This window comes from Triturus cristatus, chromosome 6 (genome assembly GCF_964204655.1).
Source record: "Triturus cristatus chromosome 6, aTriCri1.1, whole genome shotgun sequence".
In the NCBI taxonomy this organism is placed as follows: domain Eukaryota; kingdom Metazoa; phylum Chordata; class Amphibia; order Caudata; family Salamandridae; genus Triturus; species Triturus cristatus.
In genome coordinates, this window is record NC_140589.1 from 149278150 (window position 1) to 149300948 (window position 22799).

The following is a 22799-nucleotide window of genomic DNA, read 5'->3' on the forward strand; positions in this document are numbered from 1 at the left end:
ACTGAGCTGAGACATGAGCCCAGTTTGAATATGCAGGCCCCAAGATTCTACATGTGCACTTTATGGGTCATCCAGAATGCTCATATTTCTCTGACTCAGCTCAGAATCAGAGGCCAGGCCTTTTGTCACCCTGCTGGGCAAAGTTATTTACTCTGTTCGCCAGCGGAGGTAGCAAAGGCTTCCCCACACAAAAGGAGTAATTAACAAAACTTCACTCAGCTCCTAAGGAGGAAAGCGTGGGGAAGAAAATCTGCATCTGTTAATAAACTGTCACACTGTACAAGGGGTAGGACAGCCCAGGTCCACTGAACAAAGGAGGAAGCCTAGACATCTGGAACAAACACAGAGGGGGCTTCGCGTTGAAGTTTTGGTGGGAATGATCCTGTCAATGATGTTAGCTAGGGCCAGAGCTGAGATCCCCAGAGAACATGTGAACAGTGTCCACTTGACGGCACCATCTTGAATTGTCCCAACATGCTGTGCAGGAGGGTTGTACAGGGGTGGCGGGGGCGATGTGGGACCCTGGGATTGGCCAGGGGTGCCTGGCTTCTAGAAATGTCCACCCCATGTAAAAGCTCTTATACAAAGGGGAGAAAGAGTTGTTGGGGTTGGACACTAGAATTGGACGGTGGTAGCACCATAGAAAGCTGGAGGGACAAGCACCCCTGGTGCCCTAATGGACTATGGACTCTGGCTATAACTGACCCCAGGACCAGTGGGTCTCTCCAGGACCAGTACGGCAGGTTCCCTTGCATCCTCTAAGTGCCAGCTGGGGGAACATCTTGAGTTCTGTGCCCCAACAAGAGAAGAGGAGAACGAGTCCAACAAAATGAGAAGGGTGGCACATGGACCCAGTGAGCTCAGCTTCCCCCAGAGTGCATCCCTTTATTGGTCAGGAGGCCTACTGAAACTGATTCCAGAGTTTGCCACCAGGCAAAAAATGAGCCCAAGATTGCTGAGATCGGCCCAATGTGGCCCGAGTTATGCTCAATTACAGATTCGTGAACTTTGACCCCCCACGGAAAGCCCAGCATGTGGTGCTCTGCTGAATTCCCTTGGAATACCCCCCGGGTGGGCCAGGGAGGAGGATCAATAAAGGATTTATTATTTTTATTTTGCAAAGGTCGGGCATGCATAGGGCTACCCCCCCACTCACTCGTGCATAGGGCCACCGCCCCCATTTACTTTGGGCCTGGGTCCCCATCCCCCAGGCCAGCGCATTGATGGTGGGCCCGGAACAAAAGAAGAGGACCAGCATGAGGCCTGAAATAACCAAAGAGCACCTCCCTGCTCCCTGTGCCCATGGAGCGCTGCTCCCGCTGTAGTTGGGAGCAAAAGAAAGCAGTGGCGGCTCCTCCATTGCGGTGGGTGAGTGTTGCCTCACTGCTTTCTCGCAGTGCGAGAAGCAGATACATAAAATGGTAAAACTACCATTTCATGTTTTGCTTCTTCGCATTGCGAGAAAGCAGAAGTGCCTGGTTGGGGGTGGGCGGGTGGGCGGTCCTTCTCGTGGGCAGGGGGGGAGTGGCTTGCCCAATGCTTTGGGCCCTGACTGTTTTTTCGGCCCTCTGGGGCCGACCAAACCAGTCATGCGCACTTTACATTTTCTCTATGGAGGCTGCATGCAGCCTCCATAGAGAAAATGCCCTCCCTACAGGCACCCGGCTTGGGCGCTGTCCGCTGCACCGCACCAATCACAACGCTGCCATTGCAGCATTGTGATTGGCTTAGGGGAGGGGAGGGAGGCTGCCTAGGTTAAACGCGGCCAGGAGCAGCAAGAGCTGAGGCGGCGGCACGTGATCTGGAGGAAGCCAAGGTAAGTTTTATATTTTATTTTAATAACCGTACCCCCCACCTGCCCGTCCGTTTTGCCGACCGTGACTACTGTTAATGACTGAAGAGTGCCCCAGAAAGTTTACTTAAGAACATGCTATGGGAAGAAGGGTCAGTCCTTAGTACAGCTGCCAATGTTGGTCAACTCAAATAAATTTGATTACTGATCAATTTGAAATATCCACAGACCGGTCTATCCGGAGACGGTATGATGCCATCACAGCACGGGTAAAGACATTATGCTCACTTTATCCTTTAGCAGTGATTCGGGAAGGTTTAGCTGACTCAAAAAAAGAACACTGTTATCTAAACATACACTTCTGTAGCTCTGCAGCCTTATTTAACCTACTGGCTGTTTCTCTGGACCTGCCACCGGTCTGCTGCTGTTGCCATTGTTGCCCTCTGCCTTTTTTGACTTGAAATTCATCAGCAACTCGCCGGACCCACTTCGCGGGTCCCGCAGCGCACATTCCACCAGCGAGAGTTGCTGCTGAGAGAGGGGCTGTCTTGTGCTTAAAACATGGGGTGTGTTATTGCTGGCAGGGCTGCGAGTACGTTAGCAGGGACTACATCACCCAGGAGTCCCTGCGAGCCCAATTTGTTTCACCTGGGCTGCTCTCCCTGCTGCACCCGCCCCCCCGCCCACAGAGTTAAAACTGGGATTCAGGACTTTGTTTGTTGAATTCCTACTGGCTGTTTCTCTGGACCTGCCACCGGTCTGCTGTTGTTGCCATTGTTGCCCTCTGCCTTTTTTGACTTGAAATTCATCAGCAACTCGCCGGACCCGCCCCCCCGCCTATCACCCCTTTTGTTCTACTTAAGGAGGCCGCAGAGCCGCAGCGCGGGAGCGCGCAAGAGCATGCCGGGAGAAGCCCGGGACAAGGGCGGGACCGTCTGTGGCCGTCCGGGGCTGGACAATGCTGGGCTGGGCCACCCCTCTGATATCTGCTTTAGGAGGTGCACGGGTAGCAAGTATTGTGAGTGTATTGGATTGTTAGCTGAAGGATTCCTTCTCTAGGCGCAGTTAGTGGCTTAACTATCTTTGCTGAGGTCTCTATGCCAATGTCTACCCGATCTGGTAGGGGCTTGAGGGGGGTAGGCGGGGCGGGCGCTGGTTGTGTTTCTGGGACTATGGACCAATTTATTACCCAGGTTGTTACGGTTATCGAGAAAGAAATCGCCATGACGGAACGGCGTCTTTCTCGGGAACCTCTGACCGGTAAACGCTCATCGTTGGGCTCTCTGGCATTAGTTCCCTCCCCAGTACACCCAACTGACCCTCTAGTTAATGTTTCTCCTGTTCATGCATCTGATCCCTTAGTTAATGTTTTACTAGACCCTGACCACCCACGGGTTGTTGCGATTAGGGCTAGCCTGGACCGGCTAGAGAGTTTGTCTGCTGCGGTTTCGCTGGGAGGTGAGCGCGCCCTGCCAGAGCCACGGCCGATTGGGAAATCTGCGCCTTTGCTCCCTGTTGCTACCCCACCTCGTCAGGAGGATTCCACCGCCCCTTCTGTGCCATTACCACTGGCAGTAAATGGCCAAGTTTTTAGCAAAAGGAAACGACTGGCTAGTCCACGTAAGGGCAGTTACTTAAAACCTTTTAAGAAACCCAGGAGAGTTGGAAGTAGGGTGGGTTGGTCCCATAAGGGTGCAGGGGTGGGTGTTGGTTATCCACAGGGGCTTAAAGGGGGAGCAGTTACTGGTGCTATTGTAGAGAAGACATGTGTGGATCTGATGTCCGATCCTCCTGAATCTGCCGACGGCCCCCCTACCGAGACCCCATTAATCACCCAGCTCGAAAAAATCATGAAATCATTGTTGATCCCGGTTCTAGAGAGAGTGAAGGGGCTAACAGAGCGACTGGACAGATTCGAGCAAGTCACTCTTGATCATTTTTTCTCCCTAAAATCTCTCATTAAACTCCACTCTAGAATTAGGGAGGATGTCTCAGTAGGGAATTTTGCTCCTCGAGAGTCACCTACTGCCCCAATAAGTCTAACTAACACATGTGGGGCAGTGCAGGGGGTGGTCGAGGTAAATAGCCCTGCGGTGCAAACTGTGGCCTCCTCTGGAGCCATCCCAAAGTTCGGGGCGACCACAGTTGGGGTAACGGCGCAATCTAACGCAGCACTGGGTAGCATTGTCTATCCAGTGACGATTGTGAGGTCTACGGGCCCAAGCACAAGCGGTACCGCTACGACTAAAAAATCTAGCGATAGTAATTGTACTGGTACAACTAATACCAAATCTGGCAAAATAACCCCAACTTCCATCTTACAACCAAGAAATGCTCCAAGCATTTTTCCTGTCCCCAATGTCAACTTACCCCCAGACTGCCAGCCCTTTGTGACAGTACTTACTGGGGTTCCCGTGCTAAAGCCAGGTAAACATGAGTCATATGCCGAACTTAAGAATAAAACCCTATTCTGGCTAAAGGAAAACAGACCTCTCCCTAGCTCATTGGGTGGTCGGGTTATCCATGTGAGGAGGGTTAGCTGGTTAGGCACCCGGCCCAAAGACATAATGGGGGACTGTATTATAGTTAATTTTGAAGACCCTAGGGTAGCCAGCTATGTTTGTAGTTTCAACAATAGTGAGGGTGGTATGGGCCCCAACACAGGAATTGGTACGCGTGATCTTAGTTTTTTTAATCCCTATGTAGCTCCCGCCCGGCCTGCTAGAATCGCTAGTTGGGAGGGATGGATTGGCAGACAAACTCCTCAAAATCTCCCCCAACTCAGCCTGTTTCGTCAAAATCCATGCCCATTTCCCACTTGGTCCTGGCAGGATTGTTGACAAAATAGTTACCAACCTCCCATGAAGTCACCTGCTGTACTTGAGGAGGAGGAGAGCTGTGTTTTAGATTGTAAAGGGGTAGTTTTGGGGCCACCCTGTTATAACTTATCTTCTTTTGAGGGTAGTGCTGTGTCCCATATTGTGGAGTCAACAGGTTATTCAAATCCCGATGAGTCCGCCCTGGAAGCCCCTAACCAGCTGAAACCAGTAAGTGATGTACCAACTAACTCTGGATTTCAGGATAGTCTATCCGTGCAGAGGTTTTCCTCTGCGCAGGTTGCAGTTGATGATGAGGTCCTGAAGATTGTCAGCTGGAATATAGCGGGCATTTCTCGCAACCTGGACATACCGGAATGGAACTCTTTTATTGAGTCATTCGGGATATGCTTATTTCAGGAAACCTGGTGTCTGGAACCACGATACAAGGTTGGTTACACCACCTATTTTGTACCTGCAACCCCTTCGTCCGCTGGGAGAGGTCGACCTTCAGGCGAGTGTATTAATTTGGGTAAGCATCTTATTGGGGTATCAGAATAGGTGTATAGAAACTAAGTCCCCAGATTTGCAGAGACTAGTAGTCAGAGGGTCTTCTGGGGGGCGGACTTTAGAGATTTTTATTATCTATGTTAGATCCCCGAAAGGGGGCGCGCCCTCATTGACCCTACTGGGCTTAGAGGATGCACTTAGATCCTGTAGGTCAGCAACGTATATTATGATAGCAGGGGACTTTAACTGCACCCTTGAACCCCTAGCCGAGGATGACATATTAGGCTCTCAAGAAGAAGATGTTAGGAGAGGCATTCCACCCCTGTTAATACCACCTATTAAGAGCTGGACCCAAAGTGCTATCCATTTAAATGCCCTAACCCTGGAATATGGTGTGAGGGCAGTAAATGGACGGTCAAAGTCGGACTCCTGTGGGGCCCACACCTTCAATAGGGTAGGTCATTCATCTCGAATTGACTATATCCTGCTGAATTTCAAGCTCTGGGGGCATTTGTTGGATATGGCAGTCCTCCCTTGGTCTGACAGCAATCATAATCCGCTGTCTTTGTCACTGTCCCCAATGTGGACGGTTGGGGAGAAACTGCAAGCCCCCCAGGCATGGAAGTCAACAAGCGATGTTTGTCCCTCGAATTGCGGTAGGCGCCTAAAATGGAAAAATGTAGCTTTCGATGAGGGCAAGATCGTGGCAATAAGATCAATCATGGCTAACGCCTTGTCCAGACTAGATTCCCTTGCGACGAATGTTCATGAGATTTCCACTCTGTTTAGCCATACTACCAAAGCATTAGGTGACCTCTTCACTGTGCGAAATCCAGGTTATAGGCCCAACAAGATGGGGCGCCCTAAGGGTAACCCTGGTTGGTATTCTGCTCCCTGAAGAAGTGCGAAAAGGGACTTAATCAATGCAGTTAAACTTAAGGATACCGAATTGATTAGTACAGCCAGGAAGTTGTACAGGGGTGCTATTGGTAAGGCGAAGAAAGAGTGGGAAAATCAGTTCTGGTGTGATCTAAAACTGGCAAGTGCTGGGAGGGACTCGAAGGGTTTTTGGGATTTAATTAGAACCAGGGATAAACCCATAGATTCCCTTATAACATGCAATATCCCTGAGGCGTCATGGTTTGACCATTTTTCCAACCTTTATACTGTGGCTACGGGGTTGGGGTAGATCCAGCTGAAACTTTTTCGGTTGATTTTTTCGGGCTGAGTGAGGACCTCCTGTTTACAGGGAAGGAAGTAGAGGTTGCGATTTCGTGTCTTGTCCCAAATAAAGCTGCGGGCCGGATGGGCTACCCGGGGATTTGATCCGCATTAATATATTAGAATGGGGAAAGCTCATTGCATCATTACTTAATGCAAGTTTCTATGATGCACCTCTCCCAGACTCCTGGATGGGCGCTGAGGTCGTGATTTTCAAAAAAGGGAGTCGGGACGACCCAGCTAATTATCGCCCTATAAGCCTACTGGATTCATCGCAAAAGGTGGCAGGAAAGGTGGTTTTAGGGAGGATGCTCCAGTGGGTAGAGGAGAATAGGATACTTTCTGATTTCCAGGCGGGCTTTAGGTCAGGTACTGGGACGATTGAGCAGTCATTCCGTCTGCTGTTGTTATACTGGAAGGTGGTTGTGCTGGGCAAAGGCAGTCTGTATCTTGCCTTTATAGATTTACGACTGCCTTTGACCTAGTGCCCCGCAGCCGCCTATGGGGGGTGTTGTCAGATTTAGGTATGCCACCGTACTTATTATCTTTGATAATTAAGTTCCATGCAGAAAACTTTGCACAGGTTCGGTGGGGCAATCAGGGCCAAAAGACCGCCCGAATAACTGTAAATAGAGGTGTCCGTCAGGGCTGTGTTTTAGCCCCCACTCTGTTTTCATTGTACGTCAATGGAGTGGTGGAGCATCTCTTACAAAATCCTTCAGATGCTCCATCCCTGGCGGGCAGGAGAATACCCACTCTATTATTTGCAGACGACACCCTCTTGATCTCCAAGACCCCAGTTGGACTGCAGAGCCTCCTTGATAGGTTCCAAACTTTTTGTAATTTGAGGGGATTAGAAATTAACACGGGAAAGACCAAATATTTGGTCTTGAATCCCCCCCAAAAAAGGGGTAGGCCACCTGCACTGAACTCAGTGTCCCTAGAAAGAGTCAAGGAGTTTGACTATTTAGGAATCCGCCTCTCTGACACCATGAGGTGGAATTGTCATCTCCAAAAAATGCTGCTAAGTCATAAAAGGGTGGTGGGGGCACTGCTCAAAGAACAACGGTCCTCCACCCTCAAACTGATTGCCCCAGTACTTGACATCTACAAGGAAAGAGGGGTGAGTGCGGTGCTTTAAGGAGCAGAGCTTTGGGGGCGCAGAATGTGGATCAGTTGACCCGTTCAGAAAATAAGTTTTTGAAGGATTTAATGGGCCTCCCTTATAGTACCCCCACCCTTCCCTTACTCCTTGACATGGGCTGCTGTCCTATTAAAGACCAGGCAAGGTTGCGCCCTCTACTCCTCTGGGCCCGCATATGGAGAGTTCCGGAGCTTGTTAGTTATGCGGAGGGGCTAAATGAGGTTTTATCAATGCCTGGTTGGCATAAAATAGGATGGTTGAGGGATGTTAAGCGGTTGCTGGGCGAGTTGGGTCTTGGAGGGGCCTGGCAGTCCAGGACCGCACCATCCAAGTCTGTCCTGAAAAAACTGTACTGGAAATGGGTAATGGATTCCAGAAACTCTAATCCCAATCTATGTAGATGTTCTGCTGAATTCCTATTAGTAAAGGAGGTGGCACTACTTGAGCCTTATCTCGATATCATTTCAAAATTAAGAGATAGGGCTTTATATTTTAAATTTAGGATAGGTGTGCTGCTTGTGTGTGAGTTGACCGCAGGATGGAAGGTACCAGCACAGACTACTCCTTTCTGCCCTTTCTGTGAGACCAGGATTGAGTCGGTTTCCCACCTTTTATTTGAATGTCCTGCATATAAAGCTCCTCGCCTCAGGTGGCTGAAACCCCTATGTAAAGAGCTAGGCACAAGACAATGTAGTGAGGCTCTCCGTATTTTAAAATCCGACACACGCCCTTTATTCGCCTGCGGTATGGCGAAGTTCTTAAATTGGGCATGTTCGATCAGATCAAAAAGGCTTTTGTATGTTGTTTAATTATGGTTTTAAAAATTGGAATTTTTATGTAATTTATCTATGCCATTCGTATCTTGAACCTGCATAATTGTTTTCGTATGAATTGGCCTTTTATTTTCTTTTTAAAAATAGATGTATTGTATTGCTTTTAAAGATATGTTTTATATCAAAATAAAGCCAACTTTGACTGACTGATTTAACCGAAGATTTGAAAACAGAAATAAAACATGGGTACATGTGGTTCCAGTTTCAGCTGCTCCCAAGAACATATATCAGAGCTGGATGGAACACTGATAACAAATACACATGTAGGCGCTGTGGCCTATGTGTCTATATCGCATCTACTCGGAACATATTGCATCAAATTGCTGGCAATGTAATTCTCGGACAGTTGCAAAGGGAAATTGTGTGTGCAAAGTACTGAAGTGAGCCTTGGCAAGAGTGATGAAGTATACTGAACATGCATTAAGCAATTTAAAAGGAAAATCCGCTGGTGCTCATCATGCCCCTTGTTACAAGTGATTCACTGCAGAAAACCTACACAGATAGCTATTGGGTTTGAGGTTGTGTTCGTGTTGGACATATACGTGCTCAGGCAAGCTCGCTAAATGTACTCCTTACATTTTCCATTTCACGGCCGTGTCTGGCTCGATCAGCAATAAGTTTAGTAGAAGCACCTCCCAACACCTTTTCACTTTCTTGCACCTTATATTCCTGCAGTGAACACAAACGCAGAGGCGGTCACGTGCAAGATATCAGTCTTGCCTTTTACAAGAAGGCAGGGAAATACTCTGTGGGATAGGAAGTAAAATGGAAGCTTGATGGTTTCAGATGTCCGTGATGAAAACAGCCTGGTCTGCAAATGTGGCAGGCAAGTTGCCTACGAGTGGAAAATTGTAGCTGTAAATGCCGGCCTACAGCTTAGAAATCAGAAGGCAGTGCACTCCCTTCACAGACAGACACCTGCACTCCAGGCCTCCTCATCTCAAAGTATGTGTGCCATGCACTTATTTAAATAAGGGATCAACTCTTTTGGGAGTCTAATCTCCAGCACATTTACTTGAGAAAGTCATTATATTACACCTTACATTTCACTAAAACCCATGCTGTAATTTATTTTACATGTTTTAAGGTCTACTTCTCATTGCTACTTCTAATTACTTTATTCCAACTTGACTTCATGTGTTAGGTCATTTAAATGTATTATTACTACTTTAATTTCTGAAATTTGCTTGAAAATGCACCATTTGTCCACTCATTTTTCAAACTTTTCTCGGGGGGGGGTGAACCCTCCTGAACACCCCGTAGTTTGTTCCGGCACGCTTGCTACGCTCGCTTGCCACAGTGCAGTTTGACAATTATTTTACGCCTCACCTTTTTCAAATGCCACCAGCCACCACTGGAAGAAAGAAAGGTTCTGACTTCTGCGCTGCACCAGAGGTGTGATTGCGAGTACAGGGGCTGGCTGGCATTACGGGAGCCTTGGGTCTCCGCCTTCAGCCCCCACCAATCATTATTGCCTTTGGGTGTCCCGGGTCGGACCGGGACCCAAAACATTAAACAAAAACAAGAGAAAAGGAGGATAAACGTCTCTCCGGAAAAGTGGGAGAGCCGCTGCTCTAATATTTACTGCTCTTGGCTGGAGCGCCCTATAATGCCTCAGGAGAAGCTTATTTCCATACTTATCTGCCTCTTATGTGCCACAAGTAAAGCAGGGGCACCATCACCATGTCTAAGGAAGTGCTTGAGGGCTGCAGGAACGAGCAGACCCTCCTCTTTGATCATTATTTAAATCTGACCCGAAGTTTCTGAGGTCTTGGAATCCATGGCCTCCAGGATTTTCACCACTATTTTCAAGTACTTCCCAATGCGTAAGCTTTTGCTCTTCGGTGGGAGTGTAATAACATTTAAGAGTTAGTTCTATAGTTGTATTTTCTGTGGTTTGAAGGTGTATATAAAAGACACAGACACATATTATGTTTATTTTGTATGCTTTATTGACAATACATGATTGACAATAGTTTTTGCTAACCTTTAAATTGTTTTATTGCTGATAATGATTCAATTTAATCTTGGTTATGGTGACATAATGGTTGTTTTTGAAGATGTGAATGTTTTGATTTTTTGTTAAGGTGAACCTTTGACAAAGCCTATAGGCCTGTTTCATTTAATGTGATACCCCCTGCACTATGAGGTTCTATCTGATGTAGGTGAGGAGGTATTACAATTTTAGGGATCATGGCCCATTAGACGTAAAATGTGATTTCAGTGTCACCAAGGTATTTCTATCTGCCTGATGTATAAATTTGTAAATCAATGAGTAGTAGTTAGTAGTTTGTGTGTATAATAAATGTACTTTTCCATTTCTAAAACAAAAACCCACTAACTTGACAATCATTTATTGAGTGTTATTATTGTGTGCCAGTGAATGGTGATTGCTAGACCACATCACTTCCCCTGAGTAGGCCTTGGACCGCTCTGCTTTGCTACCCTGAGAGAGTCAAGCGCTACAGTAAGGGGAAATTGTGGAACTATTACTTGCGCAGGCCTCAAACACTGCACACCTTATAATCCAATTTCTTACACCTGTGCTTCCCCTATGCATGTTTGATTAAGAGTATAGTTTGAGTAAATAAAAGAAAGTGCTGATTCCTTTGAGTAAGAGGCATATATAAAACAGTTTAGGCTCAGTTTGACGCTATTCACAAGTGATCATTCATGGCCAAGCTCAAGAAGATGTCAGGCATCGTGAAGCAGCTCCCATCTGCAAGTTCAGACATCCTTAACTTTCTGGCACAATCTGACATCTATGCAGCAAATATGTGCACAAAAACTGCCCAGCACCTATCTGTGTTGCCTCTGAGATGTTGCCATGCCATTTCAGAACTGCAGCAGTGCCGGACAGAGCCAGCTTAGTGCACCATAGGGAGGCAGGGTCGCAGCTGCACCGAGATGCACACCAGTGAGGGCACAGAATGAAGGAGTTGCCCTCCGGCAGCCACAGACAAGGCAGAATTTAAGTAACACCCCTTGGCATAAATGCGGTTATATCTGCTCTCACTGTGAAGTCACCGGAAGGCCATACTGTGATTAGAATGGCCCGTACAGCCTCTTGTTGGGGCTGCACGGGTCTAGGCCGGCTGTATGGCCTATGCAGGATCTGTGCAGGAGCTACCCCTTCCTCTGACTGGTAGACTGTATGAGGACCACTAAGGACCCTTTGTATTAATAAAGGACATAGATTAGGTGGGGGGTCCCCTTTTAAGTCATCGGACCATCTCCAAGAGGAGCCTTGTGGATGCAAGCCCCTATCCCTGTGAAGAAAGACATTCTTCATCTCAGTGGGGGTATGATCTCTTAGCCCCCACAAATGAGCACTGAACTCAGCAAGCAAAAAGAGATCCATCAAAAATGCTGCAAGTTACTGTCAAGCTGCCGCCCCCACATTAATTGGCCTACATACTCTGTTTGACCCTGCTCCAAGCCCTGGAGGCATTTAGGCCCCTCCCTTACCCGTCATGGACATACCTGCCATTGATGCAGCGTGGAATGTCAAATCCTCCCTTCGGCACAGACCAAATATCGCAATAACACATTAACTCAATACATTCATTGGTGGGGCCCATAACACCAACACTCACACTTCATTGATCTGCTTTCCCGGGAGGGATAAGTTTCCATACGCTGACATGAAAGGAATATCTTTTCACCTAAAACCCTAATATACATTGAATACCTTTATTAACTTTAAACCTCGTGATATTCCCCTCATTTGGCGATGAATCAGTAAGTTGGATTGTAATTTGGTAATTCAATTATTTTATTTATGCTCTTCTCTTTATCTAATTTCTTTAAAAAAACAACACAACATATTTGTCTATTAATCAAAGCATCGTTTATCTAATTAATTGCACATTGTAGAAAATCATCGACCAAACCGCAGAACATCATATTTACCTAATCTGGCTATCAGTCGTCCTCTAAGTCAGTCAAGTCGTGGAAAAATCTTAAATTCATCAAAGTCAGGTCGCAATTCAGTCTTTCAAAGATTCAGGATAACAGCTGTCCAGCAGTGTCATCGTCCTCTCCGTCAGCATAACGTCAGGAAATTTGCAGCAAGACAAATCGAACCACGAACCCCTAACTCACTATTCTACCGACTTTTATAATGATTTTAATGTCAAAATGTATCAAGAATAAGTTTTAGACAGTCCTGATTGGTGGATTTGGGGTCATTCGGTAAAGTTCTCACATAGTCCGTTAGATTAAGTCATCACACTTGTTGGTTCCGGTTTTAAAGACAGCCCTTTGTTTTGTGGTCCTGCCAACTCTCCCAGTACGACCTTGGTTGGTACATCTTGCCTGGGGTCAGGATGAGGCCACTGTTGCTGGCGGTGGCGCAGGCGCACTTCACCCGAAACCTCGTGGAACTGTAGCAGTCACGTTGTGTGTCTCAGTCGGCCATCTTTTCTTACGCCCAAACGGTCAACTTAAGCAAAACAAACACAAAACGTAATTAAAACATTGAAATGGCTAATAAAATGTTAAACCCTCACTAATTCCCCTATATGTATGTAATTACCTAGCATAATAGCAACATTTAAAGCATTCATATTCACCCAGTGATGTCATCTGGTGCAACTTACAATTACGTCACAAAAGCAACATATATCATGCAATATTCTAATTTTCTACCATTAGTATGCATACATATATTAGTATACAATTAGTTTAGCCATGCAAAATGCAAATCCCACGTATAATTCTTTCATTAATATAATTGGTGAGTTATCACTTCAAATGGATTAATAATATTACAATTAATAGATTATTCGGATTAATATAAACATGCAGAATGGGGGGGGGTATACAAAATTTTGTACTACCCGCTCCAGCACCATAGCCCGGTCCGAGGGAGTAACCTCTGTGATTCAGTGAATACGGTCTCCCACTAATGGCTGGCATTGGACAGTTCACTCTGGAGGAACAACCCTCCAACTGAATCCTCACACAACTGGCAGTTGCACCCTTGGTTATGATCATGTCTCCACCCATCCATGCACCTAGTATTGAAAGAACGTGTGCAGTTTTCTTTGCAGTTTTCTTTCATATATATGAGGACCAGATTACTTTACGTAAAATCAGATTATTTTTAATTACGCACAAGGAGATTATGTGGTTTTCCTAGAATCACTGGATGCTGAGCCAGAGCCAAGACTCGACCCTGGTTCCCGAGTGGCAAAGTTGGCAGCTCTTGCCATTAAGCCGCATCTCCGCCTGATTTAAAGTGGATTGATCATGAAGTATTTTTGACTAATTAGTGGAAATATTATGTGAGCAATATAAGTGAGTCCTGTCCCTGATAGGTGGCAAGGAAAACAGCAGCACACAATATCTTACTCACTCCATCACAGTACTCACTAAGACCAATAAGATAACCTGGGTGTCACTGGCAAAGAAAGATGATGCTTGTGTGAGCCACAAACTAGATCAACCACATGCTTATGCAGTGGAACCCACGGATAAGTTTAATGCTATGTTGTCTGCAATAAATACTACACCAGTGCATGGAGAGAGACCAGAACTGCGTAATTTCTCTGAAAATATGGCATAGTTCTGCTCAGTTCAGGTGGCACAGTGCCGAAATTTTGCTTGCTTGCTGTGTTGCGCCACTCCTTTGTAAATATGCCCCTAATTGACCAGTTTACTGAAGAGTAGCAAATTTGGCCCCATAGAATAACTACTCAAATGGATGTAAATGTACTACTTTTTAGAATTCACAAACATTGGAAGTAATAGGCGTGGGAAAAGATGCCAGAGTCTAGTTTTCAGGCAATCAAACTCCCAAAACGGTCATGGGACTAATGTTTGCAAATCACTGGCAATTCCTTGAACTAGCATTTCTAACCAATAGTTTTCGCCAAGTGTGCGGTTCTAGACAGAGGGCCTGATTTAGGATTTGGCTCACAGAGTAAAGGAAGACAAGGTGGTTGATGACTTTATTGCTTTTACTCTGCCCACAGAATTTTGAGATGTCCGCCAGACCAGCAGCCTATACATTAGCAGGACCTGCCATCATAGTAGTTCCAGTCAATGTAGGAAACATTTAATGAATGGCTCTGTTAAACATGAGGCCTGACCATCAGACTTTTCCAAAGTTTTTATTTTTTGAAAACAATATTCCAGAGCTGGAGTTTGTTTTTGAAAAGTAAAAAAAACCATAACAATCACCATATCAGATTTCTCCCATGGGGTGGGGGTGTTTTGCATCAGGCGGGCGGACCCTGAGTTTGTTGAACAGGGCACTCCGTTATCATTGCAAAAGCGTGCCTGTTCGCCAAACTCTAAATCAGCTCCAAAGGCCCACCTAATGCAAATCGGTACTGACCTTGCTCCTTATGGGAACCATACAGCCCGAACCGTGGTCATCTCACACATTTACTCTGTGGTCATTGTGTTTTAGTTGGGAATTTCGAGTTTCACACCCCACGAATCTCACTGACTAAGCTACTCCACTGTATGAGCCTAAAATATGGACTGGACTGCTCTTCTCAGCCAAATTGAGGATGTCAGTGGGGGAAGAATTATTTGTATAGTGCCTGAAGCTGCCTGCGATTGAAATGAGCAGTATGAAACATCTGGGCGGGGGGGACACACAGCCAAGAATGGAGACACAAACAAGAAGACATTGATGCAAGAAGGCATGGACTGGAACTAGCAAGGCACCCCAATATCCACAGCCATGCTTACCTAATAACAAGTTAAAGAACCCAAAATTGCAGTGCAGTAACTGTATCTTTGAGACAATTCAAGTATTAAGCTCTGTGAATAACACACTGAGGTTGCAGTGTTACCAAAGCCAAGGTGCTGTATTCTAAATGAGATCCCATCTATCATTCCATCTGTGTCCCTGGGGTATTTGTCTCTGATCCCTCAAACCATAACACATTCCATCAGCTGCTTTTAACACACCAGCTGACATCATTATGTTCCATACTCATGCAGCCATCCTGTTGCCTGGCTACTTGAGCACCCTATTTAGGCTCTCAACCATTCCATTGGATTCAGGGTGGTACAATGAACACTTTTTGCACTTTATTCCCCTGTTACTCAGAAATTCCTCAGTGTCCCTGGATGTTAGCTGCACCCCATTGTCTGTGAACAAGATGTGTGGGAACCCTTTCCTTGACATAAGAACATGATTACATTCTTACTCTCTATAGCAGTTGTAAAGCACACCTCTGACTACCTTCAAAACATGTCTAATACCACTATGAGGAACATCTGTTGCCCTCCACCATGGATTGGATCTAAAATATCTTTTGCAATCTCTTTCCACGGACCCTTAGGGTGTTCCCTTATAAACATAGGATGAGCTCTGGTTTTGTTTGGATTTATCACTTAGAGCACATAGAGAACAATCACGCACCACTCTCTCAACCTATTTTTCGATACCTGGCAACCAGTAACAACATCACAGCCTCTCTTTACTTTTAGACATGACTTGATGCCTCTGATGAGTAAGACTAACTAACTCTTCCACAAGACAGCTCGTTGGTACAAGTCTGGTTCCTCTAAACAACAAGTCTCTACTTGTACACAATTAATTCTGCACACACCAATAGGCTTGACAACCTTCTGATCCTTGTTTTTCACTTTTCAACTCTATCCTCACTAAGTCCATTACCTCGTTAAGAATTGTATCTGCTTTCCATTTCTCACACCATTTCTCCTCAGTAATGACACTACAATAAGCTCCACAGACTAATTTGTTATTTTCATCCACCATCTCATCCACACCAGACTCATCAGTGCATTTATGAACCAACCTTGAGAGTGTGTCGGCTATGACATTTCTTGCTCCTAGTAAATATTCAATAGTAAAATGATATTCTTGAAGGGCAATGACCCACTTCGTTATTCTGCCTGACCCCAAATCCACCCCTTTTTTTTTAAAACCTCACACAGAGTCTTGTGATCCATCCTAACCACAAAGTACGACCCCCACAAAAATGTTGTCCACTTCTTCACTGCCCAGGACACTGCAGGGGCTTCTCTTTTAATCACAGCGTAATTAGACTCCGTGTACTTCAAGCCACGTGAGATGAACATGATGGTATTCATACCATCCTTGCCCTCCTGTTGCAGAACAGCCCCAAGTCCTTTGAAATTGGTGTCTGTTGCTATAATAAGCTTTTTCTTGAGCTCAACATTTTTGAATTTAGGAGCTGCAATGAGTCGTTCCTTCAACACAAAAACAAGAAACTCTTTCTCGCAGCTGTCATCCCGGGTGAATTCAACACCCTTTCTTAAACCACTCCTCATGTGTACACTTCAATCTGCAAAATTCTTGATAAATTTACTATTGTATCATCCCCAGAAACTTAATCAACTTCTCATGGGACGAAGGCGAGCTCATGTGTAAAATGACGTTCACCAGCCACCCTTCTATAAACATACCCTCACCAGAGATGGTATGCCCAAAATAATTGATAGTCTTGGTCCTGAACTTGCACTTCTCTGATTTTATTGCGAGGTTGCAGTCAGCCAACCTTCTTAAAAAATCCCTTAAGTAGGCATCATGTTCTTCAGAGTCCTTACCAAAAACCAAGATATCATTCCGGTACACACAAACCTCTGTGGCTTCCTGTACAACTCTTTCCATCACACTTTGAAACTCTGAGGCTGGCGAGGCCAACCAAAATGTCAGCCTGACAAACCTAAAAGTCCCAAAGGGCTTTATAAATGCAGTCAGATCTCTAGAGGATTCCTTCAGCTCAATCTGAAGATAGACCAAGGTGTGGTCCATGGTACTGAACATATTGGCCCCACCCAGCAACAAGAAAAGTTCTATGATATTGGCAAGCAGATACTTTTCAACAATTAGATACTTGTTTAGGTGCCTCAAGTCAACGCTTAAGCACAAGCTTCCATTGGCCTTTCTGGCTGCCACCACAGGCGCAAACCATTAATTTCCTTTAACTTCTTCTATGATGCCACTCTCCTTGAGTTTTATGATTTCTTCACACATCTCCTCTCTGACAGCTATGGGTAAATTTCTGAATTTACAACAAACAGGCTGAGCTCTAGAAAATGAACAAATCTCATTCTAATAATTCCTCAAACAGCCTAAATCCTTTTTCAATACCTCCAGGAATTCATCTTTAAGTTGTTCCAACAACTTGCCCTTAGCCATGGTATCAACAGAACAGAGTTCATCCCTCTCCTTCAAACAAATAGGGAAGGAGCTGCCAGGATCCAACAAAACACCTAAATCACCTTGATGCACCCAACTGAATATGCCATCACCTCTCTTTTTTTTAATAATCAATTTTAGTGATTTTTGAATGAACTTACAAAAGAAAAAGAAATTAACAGTGCAGCATAGGTGATCATTATACATTAGCATCTCATAATATGTCCGTATTGGGCAGTGTGTACGCATACATAGTGATCGCGAACCACATTACATAAACAATGTTTTCATGGAGAGTGTACAGACATAGAGGTTATATCAACTCAGTAGTTGCAACCATTTCCCCTATATCCTTTCATGTTTCTTTGGGCATCCCCTGGCTATGAACAGGGGTTTCTCCTGGGCAGCACACCAGTCCACCCCTCAGCACCATGTAACTACTCTCGGGAGATCAGGTTGTAACCATGTCGCAGCAATGTCGCGTTTGCCCACCATAGTAGCTGTCACCAGGAATAGTTTATCTGCCGGGGACCCATCTAGGCTGTCCATTACACCCAGGATAAGGTGTAGAGGGTTGTGGGTCACCTGCCAACCCAGGACGTGTGTGAGTTCAGATTCTACTCTAACGTTGTGAGTCGGGGACAGGACCAGACCATGTGAAAGAAGTCTGCTGGTTGTCGTCCGCAGCGTGTACACTCTGGTGAGATGCGCAGGCCTGCCCTATAAAGACGTTCGGGGTGAGATAAGCGGTATGCAGGTAATATAGTTTAATTAATCTGAGTTTACCTGAAATGGTGATGGTTTTGGGGGCCAAAAGGATGTACCGCCAATATTCTTCCAAGGGGCCCAGCCATCCCTCCCATCTGTGTCGGAGTGGGTCGAGTGTTGCAGGGCCATTATTAGTAAGGGTGCGGTATATCCGTGATACTCCCCTCTGCCCAGGTTTCCCATCATGACTTGTGCTTCCGGTGGGCTAAACTCGGGGAGCGCAGTGCCTGTTGATATGTGGGCACTGAGGGCGTCCCGCAGCTGCAAATATTTATAAAATTGTGAAGCATGGAGGGTATAGCGCCTTTGTAGGTTTTGGAAAGTCCTACTGTGGTCGCCCGTCCAAATATCACCCAGTTGTGATATACCGATGTGGTCCCATTCCTTGAGGCCTTCTAGTGTTGCCACTTCACCCAACTGTGTGCCCTGCCAGAGAGGTGATTGTTGAGTCAATTAATTGTCCCAGCATGTGTGTCGTAGGGCCGATCGCCAGGCTAATAACACTGCACGAGTCACCGTCGGCAGTGCTCTAGGTATTAGGCAGCCATACAGAGCGGCCTGGATGCAGGAGAAATCCATGTCTCTAAATTCGGTTTTGTAGACCGGGTCAGACCAACCATCTGTGCCTATGTGAACCAATCATGGAGGACGAGTAATCGAGTAGCTAGATAATATAGATAGTGATCGGTCATGCACATACCTCCATCAAAAGGTGGGATTCGACATTGAGCAAGGGCTACGCGTGGCCTCGCCCCTCCCCACAGAAACCTAGTAGCCATGCTATCCATCACCTTGAAACAACTCCATGAGAAGTGGAAGGGAGTGTTTTGAATAATGTATAAAAAGCGGGGGATGATCATCATCTTGAATAGCGCTACCTTCCAGAGTGGGTTAAGTGGTAGATTTTGCCAACGCCGTAGGTTGACCTTGCCTTTTTAAACAAGGGGGTAATTTTTAATGCCCATTCTAGCTCAGGGAGCAGCGCAACCCATATGGACAGATATTTAAATGACTGTTGTCTAATGGGGATGGTTGATTGCCAATTAATGCATTCCCTGGAGAGGTGGAGGTGTACCAGAGTCGATTTTGCTGGGTTATGCCGGAGGCCTAAGACGTTCTCAAAGACCCAAAGAGTCTGACGACATCTAGGGCCTGAGTGGGCCGCGTCTGCCAGGAAGAGCAGGACGTCATCTGCAAATAAGGCAATTTTATCGGTGTTGTGGCTCCCCCAGGTCCAGCCCTGAACTCGGTCATCTGCTCAAATAAGACACGCTAGGGGCTCCATCGCCAGAGCGAATAGGAGTAGTGGAAGGGGGAAGCCTTGTCGTGTACCTCGTTGAACTGGAAATGCCTCAGAGAGATCCCCATTGACGAGTACTCTTGCTCTAGGGTGGGAGTACAGAACCCGAATAAAGTCACGGAAGGGTTGGTCCCGGCCCATCGTTGTGAGCACGTCTTCTAGGTAGAGCCAATCGACCTTGTCAAAGGCCTTTTCGAAGTCGACGAGGGGCAGTGCTAGATAGGGCTTAAGCTGTTGGTGGTTTGCAAGAGCCAAGTGGAGGCATCGCAGACAGTGTCTGGTACTGCGTGCCGGCATGAAGCCACACTGATCAGGGTGGATCAGTTTATTTAGGAATGGATGCAGGTGTTGGGCCAGGATCGGGGTGTAAATCTTAATTTCAGTATTGAATGAATGAATGAATGAAATGGAATTTGTAAAGCGCTTTGGCTACCCGGAGGTCTCCCAGCGCTGCAGACAAAGAACAAACGAAGAGCACTGTAAAGGACGAGCTAGAACAACCAGGTTTTTAACAGCTTGCGGAATGAGAGAAAGTTAGATTCTTTCCGCAGAAATAGAGGGAGAGCATTCCAACCAATAGCACCGTTATATGCGAAAGACCGGCCCCCACATCTTGACCTCTTTATTCTGGGTTGGTCAGCAAGGAGGAATGCAGACGACCGGCGGTCTCTTTCCGGGCGATAGGGGGTGATCAGGGGCCGAAGAATAGGAGGACTACTCTTCCAGAAGATTTTATGGACCATACACATAGCTTTAAACTGGATCCTTTTCCTGATAGGCAGCCAGTGCAGAGTCTTAAGAGCTTGTTTGGCAGAATGCCAACTGGGGATTTGAAGGAGTCTACGAGCGGCAGAGTTCTGGATAACTTGAAGCTTATCAATAGTGTACTGCAGGGCTCCTAGATATAACACGTTCCCGTAGTCCAGGCGAGAAAGGATCAAGGCTTGAACCATGATCCTTCTAGCATTAAAAGGAAGAAGGGGCAGAATCTTAGAGAGCACCCTTAGGATCCCAAAACACACTGCTGAAAGTTTCGCTGCTTGATGACTAAAGATAAGAGAGTGGTCAATCCAGATTCCTAGGCTCTTAATTTGCTCCTTAGGGACTGGGGCAGGGCCGAGGCAGTCCGGCCAAAGGAGTGAGGGGTTAAAAACCGGGGAATTGCCCAGGAGCATCAGCTCTGTTTTGTCCCCATTCAACTTCAGGCATGACAGTTCCATCCATTTAAAGACCTCCTCTAAGCAGGTGCCAAGAGAGCCAGGAGGTCCTTTACAATGGTTAAGTGCCACCACAAGTTGGGTGTCATCAGCATAGGTAACAATTTTTATACCAAACGGTTGGACAATGTCTGCCAGAGGTTGCAAATATACATTGAAGAGCGTGGGACTTAGGGCGGAGCCCTGAGGGACTCCACAATTAAGGGAAAACTCCTCAGAGACCACATTTCCCTCAAAGACCCTGAACGAACGGCTACTGAGAAAAGACTGGAGCCATTGTATTGCCATACCTGATACTCCCAGATTCTTAAGTCTGAGGAGCAGGGTGGCATGATTAACAGTGTCAAAGGCGGCACTGAGATCCAGAAGGATGATGGCCGCCGTGCCACCCTGGTCCATGATCATTTTAGTTTCTTCTGTTACTGCAAGAAGAGCAGTTTCTGTACCCAGTTGGGGACGAAACCCCGTCTGGGAAGGGTGTAACAAGTTATGGGTTTCCAAGAAGGTGACCAGAGTATTATTTACATGTTTCTCTAGAATCTTGCTCACCCAAGGGAGAAGGGAAATGGGACGGTAGTTGGCAAAATTGTCCTGGTCCAGGTTAGGTTTTTTTAAGAGAGCTTTGACCATGGCGCATTTCCATGCTGCCGGGACTGTTCCTAAGGAGATGGAAGAATTCGCCATGTCCAAAATAAGCGGCCGGATGGTGTCAGCAACTAATGTAAGGACCTGAGGGGGAGCTGGATCCATCGGGGGACCAGATTTAATATGTTCCATGATTGAATCCAGCATAGTGAGATCGAGGAGAGGAATGTGAGCTAGTGAGAGCAGGGGTCCTACAGACGGCCCAGCAGAGGTGGCGATGGAAATAGTGGGCTGCGAGGGCAGAAAGGTCTAATAAATATTCTGAATTTTCTTATGAAAGAAGTCTGCCAAGGTGTTACAATGCGCCAAAGGATCCTGAGGCCTGGGCTGATTATGGGGTGGTTTAGACAAGGTTCTGGCAATTTTGAAAATTTCTTTGGGCGAATTCGCAGCAGATTCAATTTTCTGTTCGTAGAAAGTAGTTTGAGTGTTTTTAATTTCCAGTTTGTAACATCTGATGGACTCCCTATATTTTATTTTATTAATGTTGGAATAGTCCATCCTCCACTTCCTTTCCAGCCGTCTGCACCGTTGTTTAAGTTCTCTCAAATTTTGAGTGAACCACGGTGCAGTTTTTATCCTGTTAATTATATATGAAGATTTTTTAGGGAGAATAGTATCTAAAGTGCATTGTATCCAGGAGTTAAATCTCTTATTAGTATTTTCTAAGTTCAAGTTTTCATCCAGGGGTGGCCTGTTAATTTCCAGGAGAGATTTCCACTGATCCACAGGGAGTTTAGACCAGTTTCGCTCACATACGGAAATCGCATTGGAGGGGCGAGCTGAGTTGGGGATTACCCAGTTAATCGGGACTAGGAAATGGTCAGTCCAGGGAAGGGGGGTGAGCAGTCCGCTGGAAAGTTCCCTACAATTACTAAAAACAGGGTCAAGAAGATGATCTTTAGAGTGAGTAGGGTGCGATACCTTCTCCGTGAGCTGAAGGGCTGATAAACTATCCATTAACTCTATAGTTGTTTTATCAGATAGACAGTCTAAATGTATGTTAAAATCACCTAATATGGTGAAATTAGCTGGACCCAGGGCTAATTCTGCTACTGCAGATGGAAGTGCATCAAGGAATTGTCTAGCTTTCCCAGGAGGGCGGTACAGTAGAATACCGGAAAAGGTGCTGGTAGGAGAGATCACTAAGCAAAATGTCAGGCTCTCACAGTTTAATATTAATAGCGGGTCTGCAGTGATGCGGCTTGAAAAGATATTTTTATAGATGATAGCTATACCCCCTCCTTTACCAGTTTTCCTATCAACCCGATTTATTGAATAGTCAGGGGAGATGGTTTGTACTAGAACCGGATCTGAGTCATCTTGGAGCCAAGTTTTGGTTAGAAAAAGAATATCAGGTTTAGTGTCATCATGAAACAGAGCCAGTTCTGTGGAATGTTTG

At 46.0% G+C, this 22799-nt stretch overlaps 1 protein-coding gene across 1 annotated transcript in view; it reads left to right on the forward strand.

Moving 5' to 3' along the window:
- The window catches only part of CNIH3 (cornichon family AMPA receptor auxiliary protein 3), a 621447-nt gene that overhangs the window by 142955 nt on the left and 455693 nt on the right, over window positions 1-22799 (forward strand). The gene's annotated exons all lie outside the window — the stretch shown is intronic.